This window comes from Ixodes scapularis, unplaced genomic scaffold (assembly GCF_016920785.2).
Source record: "Ixodes scapularis isolate PalLabHiFi unplaced genomic scaffold, ASM1692078v2 PGA_scaffold9__187_contigs__length_104089568, whole genome shotgun sequence".
NCBI lineage: Eukaryota > Metazoa > Arthropoda > Arachnida > Ixodida > Ixodidae > Ixodes > Ixodes scapularis.
Window position 1 is genome coordinate 6,281,928 of NW_024609884.1, and position 12,759 is coordinate 6,294,686.

Consider the following 12,759-nt stretch of genomic DNA (forward strand, 5'->3'; position numbering starts at 1 on the left):
TATGGACCCCGTCAACATAGATACCCCGCGATACGGACATTATTTTCGGAGATAAACTGGGAAAATACAGGCATTTTTGTCTCGTTATTAGGGGACAACTCACATTATGGGCGACTTTTGGGGGGAACGGAGGTGTCCATATACACCCCCAAACTGCATAATTGGTGGACTTCCGTAAGTGTCGACATATCAATACGTCTACGGGAACAATCCGGAAAACCCCAAGTCCGCGAAAGAGCTCTGGTGACCCTGAGTGAAACGCTAATTCACAAGAGAGGTCACCGAATCCCCAAACGTACGTAACTAGTATCGTGGAGGTCACGAAAAAAATCAGTAGTTTAAAACGAGTTCGGCTAATTCCACCTCACGTCATTGAACGAGAAACGAACACAGGTGCGAGTCTGAAAACCACACAAAAAATATAAGCAAACAAAATTCTACTGAAACTCGCGACAATATATTACATTTATATTTGATAATAAACTACTACTTTCATTCTGCCTTTGTACTAATAAATAATTAAGTAAACAGGAAAAAAATCCAATTTTCTAGATTTTTGAAACATAAGTACTTTCAAATGTATGTAACGGACTTTATATTGCAGATATAATATCGAATATGTACGAATTTTTTAAAAAAAAAAGCAAAATTTCAGCTTTCTGCTGATGTCAGGAAGGGGATCGGTGGGCGAGTTTTACTTCGTTTCAGCTTAACTCCAGACGAAGCCGATGCTACAAGCGCGAGCTCCGGACTTCCAATGTCACTGCCAAGCACGCGCGCTCGTGCAGTGCAAGCACTGTTCCGAGCCACATGATCGCGCTTGTAGCACCGGCTGCATCTGGACTTAAGCTGACACAAAGTATAGCGCACAGCAGCATGGAGCACGTGAAGCGAAAGCTGACGCTGTAGAACGCAGGGAGCAATCCCCACTCCTGTGAGTTGCTAAACTCGTCAAACACAAAGTTGGGGCCGTAGATCGCAGAGCGTGCTGATTGGACTCTCGTGACGGTGGCGTCACAAGGGATGAGATGTCAATCTTCCGAACTCTTTCGGTGCTCAAATTCCAGCGAGATTTAGAAACAGAAAGTCGCAGCGAGCTTGATTGGAGCGAGCGTTACTTTTACGTTAGTTTGTCGTTACTTTGTGTTTCACTGCTAGTGTATGACTGTAAGTCTCAACCACAAACGTCGCCACAAGATTTTCTAACACTTCTTGAGAAACTACCTTGATGCATACGGTCGATCTTCCTCTGCTTCAGCAAGGGCGTGTCGGGAAAGTGGGTTTGAGTTTCGGTCTTTCGTTTCTTTGAAAGGACCGCGAACTCTGACAGCTTCGGCGAATGGAGGGACTGGCGGAAAGGAAAAACAATTAGGACTGATGCGAAGCACCGCTGTTAATTTCTGGTTATCAGTGGTGTGCAACAACGAAATAGTAACTAAATACACTGCATCGCGAATTAGTATAGAAAAACAAACTCTCTAAATAAATCGCAAACTTAAATATCAAGTAGGCGTGTTTATATGTAGCTGCCATGATTGATTGACCCTCCTTCTGAAATATAAAAGTGAACTCAGCCGTTTTCAAAGACTTTTTGCTAGAGCACATTAATTAGCATTGTGAGATGTAGCTGAAAAACTGCGATAAACAAAACGATCTCGAAACAAAGGTGCGTTCTTTTGGGTAAGAAAGCTTAACGCCGACATTTTAACGGGGAAAAAGTGACATTAAAGAATAATTCACCTTAATGTGCTTTTTCAAATTAGAGCTCGACGTCCTGGATGCGCTCAGCAGCTTGAGTTTTGGTATACAGAGCAGACATTTCAACAGCAAATTGTCTGACTTCGTTTCCCTTAGTGTAAACATAGCACTTAGCCCGGGCCATAATAACGGAGTTTCGTTGGCCGTTGCCATCTTGCACGAAAAGTGAGCGCGAGATGGCAGAAAAGGGGCATTTATAAAAAGCGTTCCAAAACGGCCTTGTTGGTTACAGGCAGACGTTGCATGACAGAGGCAACTGTACAGTACACGGACTGCTCACGAACAACACACCTCATAGCCACACCGGCTTTAGTCACAGTCCGGTTCAGGCAACACAAGCAACCAAAAGAGGAGACCGATCGCTTATTATAAACAATAATTATAACCAAAGAAATTATTGGTGATTATAAACGAAGTATAGAGCCGGCCATACTAATCACGTGCATACTCGTAGAATCTTTACGTGTATATATGATTAGAAAAGGTGGCAAGCGTTTATGAGCCCTTTACCCCAAGTTTTTCTTTCACGTCTAAAGACCTTTCTTTTTTTTCTTTTTTTTTCACACCGGCAGCGGCGACGTAGGGGTAAAGCAGACTAAAGCCATCACTATTACTGCTACGAATCTGTATCTCGAGAAGAATGGTACAGTAGCCTTCACACACAACCAGGAACTGCGAGAAGGATACCGCGGGCGAAGCGTCAAGCAATAGATAATTCGGTCTTCGAATGCCAGGGAGTTGGGTGCTACTGCGCTACAAAGAAGGTGCCGTCCGTGGTGGTTACGCAGTCTTTTGTCTAATTTTTGAGGCGCTATGGGTGAGAGGATGCCCAGAGGATTTAGTGGGAAGCGACATTCTGAACGGGAGTCGTTATCCAGCGAGAGACCGCACCTTTGTACCACAGCAGCAGGGACTGACGGACGCTTTTCAGTCCGGCGATAACCTTACCACTTGTTGTGGTTCAAAGCGTGGGAACGTCAACGCTTCAAAATTAGAGTTTATCCTTTCCGTTGTTGACAGAACGAGAATTCATTTATTTTGAAGAGAAGGATTTGACCAGCTGGAGTAGCTAGAAACGATTAGGCAGAATCCTTCTAGCGGTGGCAGACTGTTGCCTTCTGAGCGGATGTCTCTTTCCAGCGAGACGGCTGGTCCTTCAGGGCACGGCGACGACGATGGTCTTAGCAGTTTCGATACAAAGACTGCACCAAGGACGCTTAGGGATTCCGCAAAGCGATAATCTCGCATCGTTTTCGCCCGGTCGTGGGAACGTTGAAAGTGTCTTCCGAGGGAGCTTGAAATCGGTATCTTTGCCACTTTTTGTAGTGCGCAGAATAAAAATTATTTTGCTGTCAAACTATCATGCGGTCATTTTTAATCGAAAGTAACGGGTAACGTAATTTGATAGCATATACCGTAAAATAGTAACGACATTAGTTTGCTCGTTACTCATTTGGGATTCTAACGGGTACGTTCGTACGTTACTAAAAAAACTAACGCGTTACCAGTAACGTCGTTTTTTTGTAACGCGTTAGTTCCAACACTGCCCAAATGTCATCACTAACACGAGACCCCCTGGCGTCAGACGAGGGTTGTTCTTCCGGCGAATCTGGCGTAGGATTGCGCTTACCTAAGTGAACATTTTTTTATACGGGATAAACTGGTATAGCCTTGCTGTTGAGGTTTGGACCTTGACAAAGTGCTCGCTGCAGTTCAAATTTGCAAATAAGGAAACACCCTTGACACTTTAAGATTTTTTGTTAAATAAAGCAAAGTAGTATTTCATGCTCTACTCGACGTCGCAGGCTACTTAATTGATCACTTTCTCACGGCTTGCGTGCTTAATCGTCATAGTTCCGTCGGGCCAACGCAGCTCCCGGCAAGAAATGCCGTAGAGGCCAGCACTGTCGTGCATATATAAGTAAGCCTACAAAGTGGCCGCCGCAAAACGTGACTTTTGTCGCTTTCTTCTTTTCGTACTGTGAAGCGAGGGTAATGCATTACCGGAGCAACGGTCGTTGTATCATCGGTTTCGGATGCGCCGGGGTTGTGGCGTGTCGGTGCGTATGGTTTTGGTCCGCGTGAAGGGAGTCAGTCGCGGTGGAGCAGTGGCGCTTCTCCTCTTCATCGTTTTTAACTCAGGTGGTCACAGATCAAGTGAGAAAATGCCTGAGCGATACTCCTCTGCTAAATGGTGCGGTAATTGGACTAAGACGCCCGATGTCTCTCGTCTACTGTTCCCAGCGGATCACAGGTATGTTTTCGGTTCGGAAGTTCGTTAGTTCGTTACTGCCAAGTCTGGTGAACGTAAGCTCTTGGTATATGTCATTATTATTAATTTAAGATACAAAAGCGGGCATCGTGCGCCAATTTGCCGAAAGACCACGAGCGAACAAAGGAGCGCCATCTATTCTCTGTTCTCCTCGTTTTTCGGCGGACGCATTTTTCAAGGTTTGAGTTTAGCTTGCTTGTTGACATTTCTTAGGACGTGATCATGGGTGGTTTGATTTGAAATCGGACATGCGTGGCGTGATGGGCCTTTTGACTTCCTTCCATTAAATATATACGTTAGCACCATGTATGCAGGAAACCAAACCGCTCTTAAATAAAAAAAAATTGCTTTACAAAACTTTACGAGGCGGAACACTTTTAATTAGGTCGAATGTTTTAATATTTACGAACGAATGCTCCGCCTAATAAACCCGCCATCATGTTACTTAAAGATTTATTTGCGAGGGTCTAGATTTATTCGGATTACGGAGCTAGTTTTCTTATCTGTCCTGCTGTCTCGCGTGGTGTATAAATAATTTCATGCTACATAATAAATCAGTGTAATAATTTTTATGTTTGTGATCATTTGCTGTGCCGTGTGGTATGTACATAATTTAGTGCAATCATTTCTATGTTACCATGTCCACGAAAAAATAAAATATGAAGAAAAATCACGTCAATAAACGTGCTTCCGTGTCTTCATGCATGAAAATAAAATATAAAAAGGGATCTAAGAAAAACAAAGTGAGAAAGAGAAGCGTACGGGCGCACACCACTGGGACCTACCGTTCGCCGCAGAACACTGGCTATGTGGCGCAAGACAACGCCCGATTTAAAGGGGCCAGCCGTATCCATCTATCCGTCCATCCTCTGCGTTCATTCCATTCATCCTACTACTTGCGCCTCTAGGGGCAGGCGTGGTGGATACATAAGTACCCCCGCAAGCCCTCTCCCTTTCCGTCCACCTTCTACCGTGGCGCGCCCTCTCTTCTTTACTTTCCTCTCTTTTTCCTCCTCCCTCTCTTGCTCCTCGAGCGCATTTCAATGGCGAAGGCTACAGTTGTGTAAGGAGAAGTTCCGCCACATGCCCCTGTGTCCTTTGTTTTTGTTCAGCCCACAGACACATAAAAGTTTTGTTCACTACATGAAAGTAAAATTCTGTTGTGTGTATGCTTATACAGCCGGAAGTTAGCCATCCCCTATGGGCGTCTCATGTCCCAGCAGTACAACCAGACATGTACAAGTTACTCAAAAAAAAGTGATTACGTTAGGTCACAGACTATTGGCCTCAAAAGTATTTGAGTGGACTCGAAATTACTCAAATGTAAAGAAATTGAGTAAATTACTAACTACCGCAAAAAAAGTAGCGAATTGCTTTTGAAGTTGCTTTTGTATTTTTATGGTAACAAAGAACTACGTAGGCTTCGATCCGTTAGCAAACCTTTTCTAGCCAAATATAAAGCGGCTGGTGTTTTCAAAGAAATGCTTTAATAGCTGGTTCTGCTTCTGCGTGTCTAATTATATTTGTACTTTTTTTGGGGTCAATGAAAGACTGCGGGTGCATCATTTCTACTTTGAGGTTCAGCCCTGCCTGAGCTTGATTTTGCAGACAGTGTTTGCTTGTTTACAGTGTTGCGTAAAGTACATCTAAAGTACTTGAAGTAAAGTACAAAATAAATTAGAGGTTATGTACTTCAAGTGCGTAATCTCAAGTACACTGTGCGTATTGTACTTGAAGTGAAGTACTATAAATACAGTGTATTTTCAAAGTAAAGTGCAAGTACTTTTTAATACAATCTTTTATAACGCCCCTTCGTCCACTGTGCAGTCTTTTTTAACTGGTATGCCTTGCTCGAGTCAAAGGTAATCGGAGGTGCATCAATTTTTTTTTTTTTGGAAATGGCGGCAAATAATGAATAAAGTCTAATCGCCACAGAGTAATAGTTCTACTCTCGCTGACGTACTATTTAAGACAGTTGACTTATAATTCACTTATTTGCATCGGTCTTACAGCCGCCATTACTTTACTCAGATAAATAACCAGATGACGTCCCGGAAGACGATAGCGCGTTTTCACATGTCGATACGCCATTTTTTGTTTTCCAAGTTGGGGAATGTAGTTTGAAGTCGTGAGTTGTACTTTCTTCGGGAAGTACAAAAAAAAAATAATACTTTATTAAACTACAAGTACATGCTCACAAAATGTACAGATACTTCAAGTTTTCTAAACAGTAGTACTCTAAGTACCTTGTACTTAAAGTACGACCCAACACTGCTTGTTTATTGTTATTTTTTATTTAACCACGTTGCGGAAACGGTTTTTCGAACAATCTTCGAACCTTGGAACACCTGCAAATGTTCTGTCTGGGAGGAAAGGCAACGAAAAGAGGTCAGCTTTTCGTTGCCCTTTAGCACGCGATTCTTCAAATACAGCACAAACTACGGGAGCACCAGATGAGCTTCAGAGCGGGTGCTGCATTTTGTTGCCTCCTTTGAGTGAGGATGCAGTGTGTACACCTCCTGTAGTGGACAAGAGTATCTACGTTGGGGAAAAGCGGGAAAATGCCCTTTCTTCAAATGCGTCAAGTCTCCTTGAGCTTCGGGACAAAGTGAAACGCCAGTCTTTGGTACTTATCCCGCAGTTACTCGACCTCACTCGCGACATGTCAGCTCCCCCCGCCTCGTAGCAGGGTTATTGCAGTGGGGAGCTCATGAAAATTGTAGGGGGTTTCGGACCATCCCAACCATTACCCCCCCCCCCCCCCCCCCCCTTTCCCTTGCTTACGAAACATGCTTTGTCCTTGTCTTGTGGCACTGTTTTAGATCAAGGTGCTCCTTAACCAACTAGCCCAAACATACATTTTAGCATGATTTCCCCCTCCTCTGCAAATATCAGCTGATCTTCCAATATCTTATCTCTTTTTGTGCAGGTGTGTTTGTCGATGAGCAAACCATCCACTAAAATTCGAAAGTAATCTGTAATTTGAGTAGAAGTTACTCTTAAAAGTAATTAAATGAAACTACTAATTACCGAAATAAAAATGTAATTGAAAGTTACTAAACTACTCAGAAAAGTAGTTAAACTACAATAACTTGAGTAGAGTAGTTGAAGTACGTACAACTCTGAGTACGGCCGCTAACCTGGGGTATTGAACGTGCACCACGCAAGTAGTGATACACGACCGCACGCCCGTACGATGCTCATCCAGATTTTAACGGACAGGGGTGGGGATTGAGTCCACGATCCATTGGTTCTGCAGCGCGAGCTTTTGCTGCAAATGCTCCGAGCTGGAGGGCGCTAGTCCACTCGGCTACCGATCCACTCCCCCCCCCCCCCCCCCCCCCCCCCCCCCCCCCCCCCCCCCCCAACACACACACACAGGCATACAAAAGAGGTAATAGCGGACTTCCATATGTTTGGGAAGTTATATATATGCCAGGAACACATAGTTATTTAAATTAGCTTCAAAATTAAAAAAAAAAATGTTTAAGTCTTTCCCAAATCACGTATAACATTCCTACCTAGAATAAAAACGCCGGAAAAGATTTGCAGAGCATCTTCAAGATAATTTGAGGGTACATTTACTTATTATGTATATCTTTAATGTGATCGGCCGTTTATTTAGTTGTCAGATCTTCAGTCAGTAATTAGATATAGATATATTTTTTTTATTTTCATCAATAAATTTGACTTCATGAAGTTTACACAACCGCTTGAGAACGACACTGGAGGACGATACTCGAAAATACGCTAGCAACTAAACCTGTAAAAACTTTTTTTTTTTTTGTGTGTGAGTGTTGTTTGGCAGTGTGAATTACCGGGTTGCATGGTATGGCTGAAAGGACTTTGTGCTCACGTGAAAGATAGGAAGGCAAATACAATAAATGCGCAGAAAGAAAGAGTTAATAAATGGTATTTTTCTAAATAATCCCTTCCTGCGAAAAGAAATGCAGGGAGATGGATGCAATATTATTCCCAGTTATACATAAATAGCCCGAAGGACCAGACGAAGATTCTTAAATATATAATATAAATCACATTTCAACATCAACTTTCGTGAGTTCGATACTTCGCGAAATACTGCCTCGGGCGACTATACTGTTATATTCGGATTTACGTGCGCTTATTTTGCCCCTCCTCCCCCCCCTTCCCCCCCAAACCCCCCCCCCCCCCCACCCGCCCCCTCACAACTCTGTGCTTTATCATTCCACTGCCGGACTGGAAGCGCGCGCTCTCTTTCTCTTCTTACGGCCTTTGCAATCGCCCGGGAGTCAAAGGCATTTTTTCTCCGTATGTAGTTCACTTGCTTGCCGCCAGGGGCGCAACCACCTCACCCCACCTCAACCCCACTCGGAGAGTCCCTTCGAGCTGCTTTGCGCTCGTGTTCGAGCTTCGTAGGTTATTGTTTTGGCAACAAGTTCCTCACAGAATGCTTCTGATTAACCATGCAAAGACGGTCACGGACACAAACGAAAAATCAGCTGGATATGTGCACAAGCCCTCGAGGAAGCACTTTAGGCTGCAATATGCACTGTGCGAAAATGGTACAGACTACTACACCCTCATCTAGAGCATCTGACCGACTTCATGTGCGGCCTATGAAATGATGACGCAGACCACGACAATAGATAGATTGGGCCTGCTTACATTTCACGAGAGTGTACGAATTATTTATCATCTAAAGTTCCTCCACGTAGAAGGGGTCCGTCTCCTCCATTTCTTGAGTTGCAACGGAAGTCCTGGAGCCAAAGACGAGTATACTTCTTTTGCAATTCCATTCGCTGTCTCTAGTTACTACCTTTTACTCCCGAATCTCTCGGAGATGTGCGTCAAATACTCACCGTTTTGGGCTCATCAGAAGCGCATTAGATAGTGGCTGAGGGTCTAAACGTAAGGATCAGGTGTCAAAGGCTATAAAAATGTCGGCTGCAAGTTGCGACAGCGCTGAGATACACTGTCAGACGCGCTCTGTGCAAACGGCAAAGGGTAGCCCAGGGGTGAGGAGACAGCGCCCCCCGCGAATTGCGGCGGGAGGTGGCGATTGTCCCAATTGCAAAGGCCGTAAGAAGAGAAAGAGAGCGCGCGCTTCCAGTCCGGCCGTGATCAACCATACGTTCTAACATTACGTTAGGCTGCCGTCGAATCATCGTGAGACTGTTACAAATAGTGCATAACTTTCCAATTTGGACATTTACTTTTGTTAGTGGTGCGAACATCGCATTTCACCAGAAAACTGGACTGTCTGCTCGTGACGTCATCTTACTACACGCTGGTTGTCATTGCAAATGGTTCTTGCTGAGAAAATGAAATCCGGTGGAGCAAATTGCACGCTGCTGAAGGTTTGCGCTCAGTGTAAGCCAAGTATTCGAGAGGCACAAATTATTCTTTGTGCATCCGCGTGAGGAACGGCGCGAGCGTCTGGCACTACGAAAACGCGACTTATGGCAAATATGTTTTCGCGGACAAGGTAGTTTTCGGGGCTACTCTTTCTGGTCTGAGCCGAAGAATCGGGGAAGAACCTTTATAACATAGTATGTTCTTTTTAAAACCGACCCCCCCCCCCCCCCCCCCCCTCTCTTATTGCTTTTAATTGTTTTTGTTCCTCTCACACTCTTTATTCCTGAGGGACTGACTTTTCCGTTTGGGGGTGTTAATTCGACAATTATATTTGTGTCACTTGTTAACAGTAATCGTCCATTGCTTTTAATTTGTACCCAACTGTGAAGTTTAAAAAAAATACAGAGGTGGCCGAAACTTCGAGAAGAACTTGAGAACGACACTCCTGTAAGACTTAGACGACTGCCAACGTTCGGCTGTTCCTCTGAGGCCGTTAGGATCCTTCTTTTCAGTTATTCCTTCAGTACACACTTGTAGTTCCATGTAACGTCGGATTTAAAAGGCTCCTTTAGTCCTTTCAATGTTTCTATACTCGGGGTCAACATTCTGAGGCAGTTCAGCAACAACGGAAACATGTTTGGGTGCCTCAGGTGCCTCAATATGTACACACGTAAAATCTTTCATGCGACATTTTTCGTGCTTTCAGTAAATACCACTAAGAAATAATCCCTGACGTTGATAACTTGCAAACACATCCATTAGATTTCCCCTCCGCGCAATGGCAGACGCAGAAAGAATAAAGAAAAGCAACAGCTTACCCATCTCGCAATTAGAACAAGCGTCCACGTGATCTGGCGCTAATTATATGCCGTCAGTGACCATCATAGTCATGCGCTGGGGTTGGCAAAGCATAGAGCATAAGCTGAGCTTCAGACATTGTTCGAGTTGGGCTATTGTTATCTTTAATTGAACACGAACTGCGACCCGAATGTTTGGCGATGCTGAATTGTCACGAACCTCAGCACTCGACTCGGGGTCATGAAAATCGCCTACGTCACGGTGCCACGTGACTCTCGGTGCGAAGTCGTGATGTCATGTTACGTCACGGTGTGAATAACGTTAATACATCTAGTGATCTTCTTAATTTAAATCGACTTGATGCAGCGAATCACGTGACGTCACGGGGTCACGAGACGTGACATTACTTGACAGCATTTTGCCACCATGACCTCACGTGACCACGTGACACACGATTAATCATAATGTCAATATAAAAGCGCCACGAAAACCCACAATTTCTCATACATTGCAATTCTATATGTGGCGATTTCATCAATACAAAAAAAAAAATACAGCTGCGAATTATTTATTCCCAAATACTATTCATTTTGTGATACTAATTGAAAAGCAAGAAAATTACCGTGAACAGTTTTGAATCGGTTGCCGTTATATTTTTTTTCCGATTCAGTTACGGTTCAGTTAAAATTCGGCGGTTCAATTCCGATTCGGCGAAAAATAACGGTTCAGTTCCAGTTCGACAGCCTGCTCAGGAGCAGGCGCACGTGCCACGCGCGTGCTCCTGAGATGGGGCACGCAAGCGTGGGCTCCTCGCTGACGTGCGCCGAGAGCCAGCGCCGCGATGCCGTGGCGTCGTCGGGTGGGGAAGGGCAGTGAGACGCGACTCAACCGAAAAGAAAATCTAAAACCGTTTTTAGCCGAGGAGGAGGAGGCATCGACGGAAAGGACGGAGGGAGGTGGACAGGCACGTGGAGCCTCCGCGCTCAGCGGAAGGCGACCAGCTGGGAACTCAGATAACCTAGATTTAAGAGACGGATGAACACAAACCACGGAGAGCGTTTGCAATTTAATGGCGAACGCCTCCTGTTGCGCACCGATCGCAAGTGCGCGTGCGTAGCGTCGTCGTGTGGCGAGAAAGAAAGCGGACGGAGAGGCGAGCGGACGGTCAGCGCTCTCATCGCGTCCTCGCAGCTCGTGCATATTGCAAACGCGGTCCATAAACCACGTGACCCTGATCCAGCGGTTGAAAACACTCTAAAATCTAGGCACACCAAATGAAAGCTGCGGAACCGGTGGCGCCGTGCAGCGCCCTCTTTCCGCCGCGCTGTTCACTATCAGGCGGCTGTAGGCACCGGAGGGGACCTACCTGGATTCCGGAAAGGGGGGGGGGGGGGGGGGGCTCTTTGTCGTTCGAAGCCAGGACGGCAATGCCACGGTATGAGGCCGCTGAGCGCTTGATACTGCAGAGTAAGGTACCCTGGAGTTGCCGAATGCAAAATGGATTCGGTAAAAGCGCCGGGCTTTAAAAACGGCCAGGTAAAAACAAATTCGGGGAGGGTGGAGATAACCAAGCAGAAGTGAACCTCAGGAAGAAAGGCGCGTTTTTTGACGATCCCTGGGGCTGGGCGTGCGCTCAATCGGTTGCGAAGAGGCGTTTCCCTCACGCGCTCCGGCTGCTCTAAAAAAGAAAAAAAAATTGTTATAGGAAAAGTTTTAGCCATAGCATGGATATTTGATCAAAAACACTGGCTAGGTGACAAAAACGACGCCCAATGCTAAATGCTTAGCCGTATACATCCATTGATCCATCCGTATGGATTCAGGAGGGTACAAAGGGTGCAGTATTTTTACATAAAAATGAAAATAAACTGCCATCCACACACCTCACGAGATATATAATCGGTTAGGGTAACAGAAATGCAACTGTAATGGAAAATAGAGCATATTGTGCAAATATAATACTGGTGGGGGAGATTTGGAAGGCAGTTCTGGTGCCAAGTTTGACTTTTGTAAATGAAGTTCTGTCTATGAAACGAAAGATAAACGGAAATCAACAAAAAAAAAAAAGAAAAAAAGGACGAGGCATTTTTAATTTTCATACGTTTCACGTCGCTATCACGGAGGAGCAGTGAACTATATCTGATAACAAAAGCCGCTCTCAAAAGAGCCGAATTCGCGCAGCGCGCTACTTACTCATCCATTGCGATCATAAAATATCCAATAATAAACGGAAAACAAAACGAAATGAGGACAGGACGATATCTAAGCTAAGTTCGAAGTAAAGCAACGCGGGGTGGGAAGACTAGCTCTGGGAACGTGCGATGAAACGCCGAATCAAGAGGTTACAAGGTGATACGGCGTGGTCCTTATTCGAAGGCAGGGAAGCTATGTAGTAATAGCTTTTGAAGATAATAGATTGAACGAAACGATGAGGGGCGATGGGCACGATCAGCCTTGAGCTATTCCTGCATGAGGAGTGTTGACGTAAGGTGGAGGAGGCGAACTAGAACACTCAGATCGAGATTTTAGGGTGATAGTGGAGACTCAGATCAGGAAATACCAGTTAAAGGCCGACGTACACTTCCCGCTTTCCA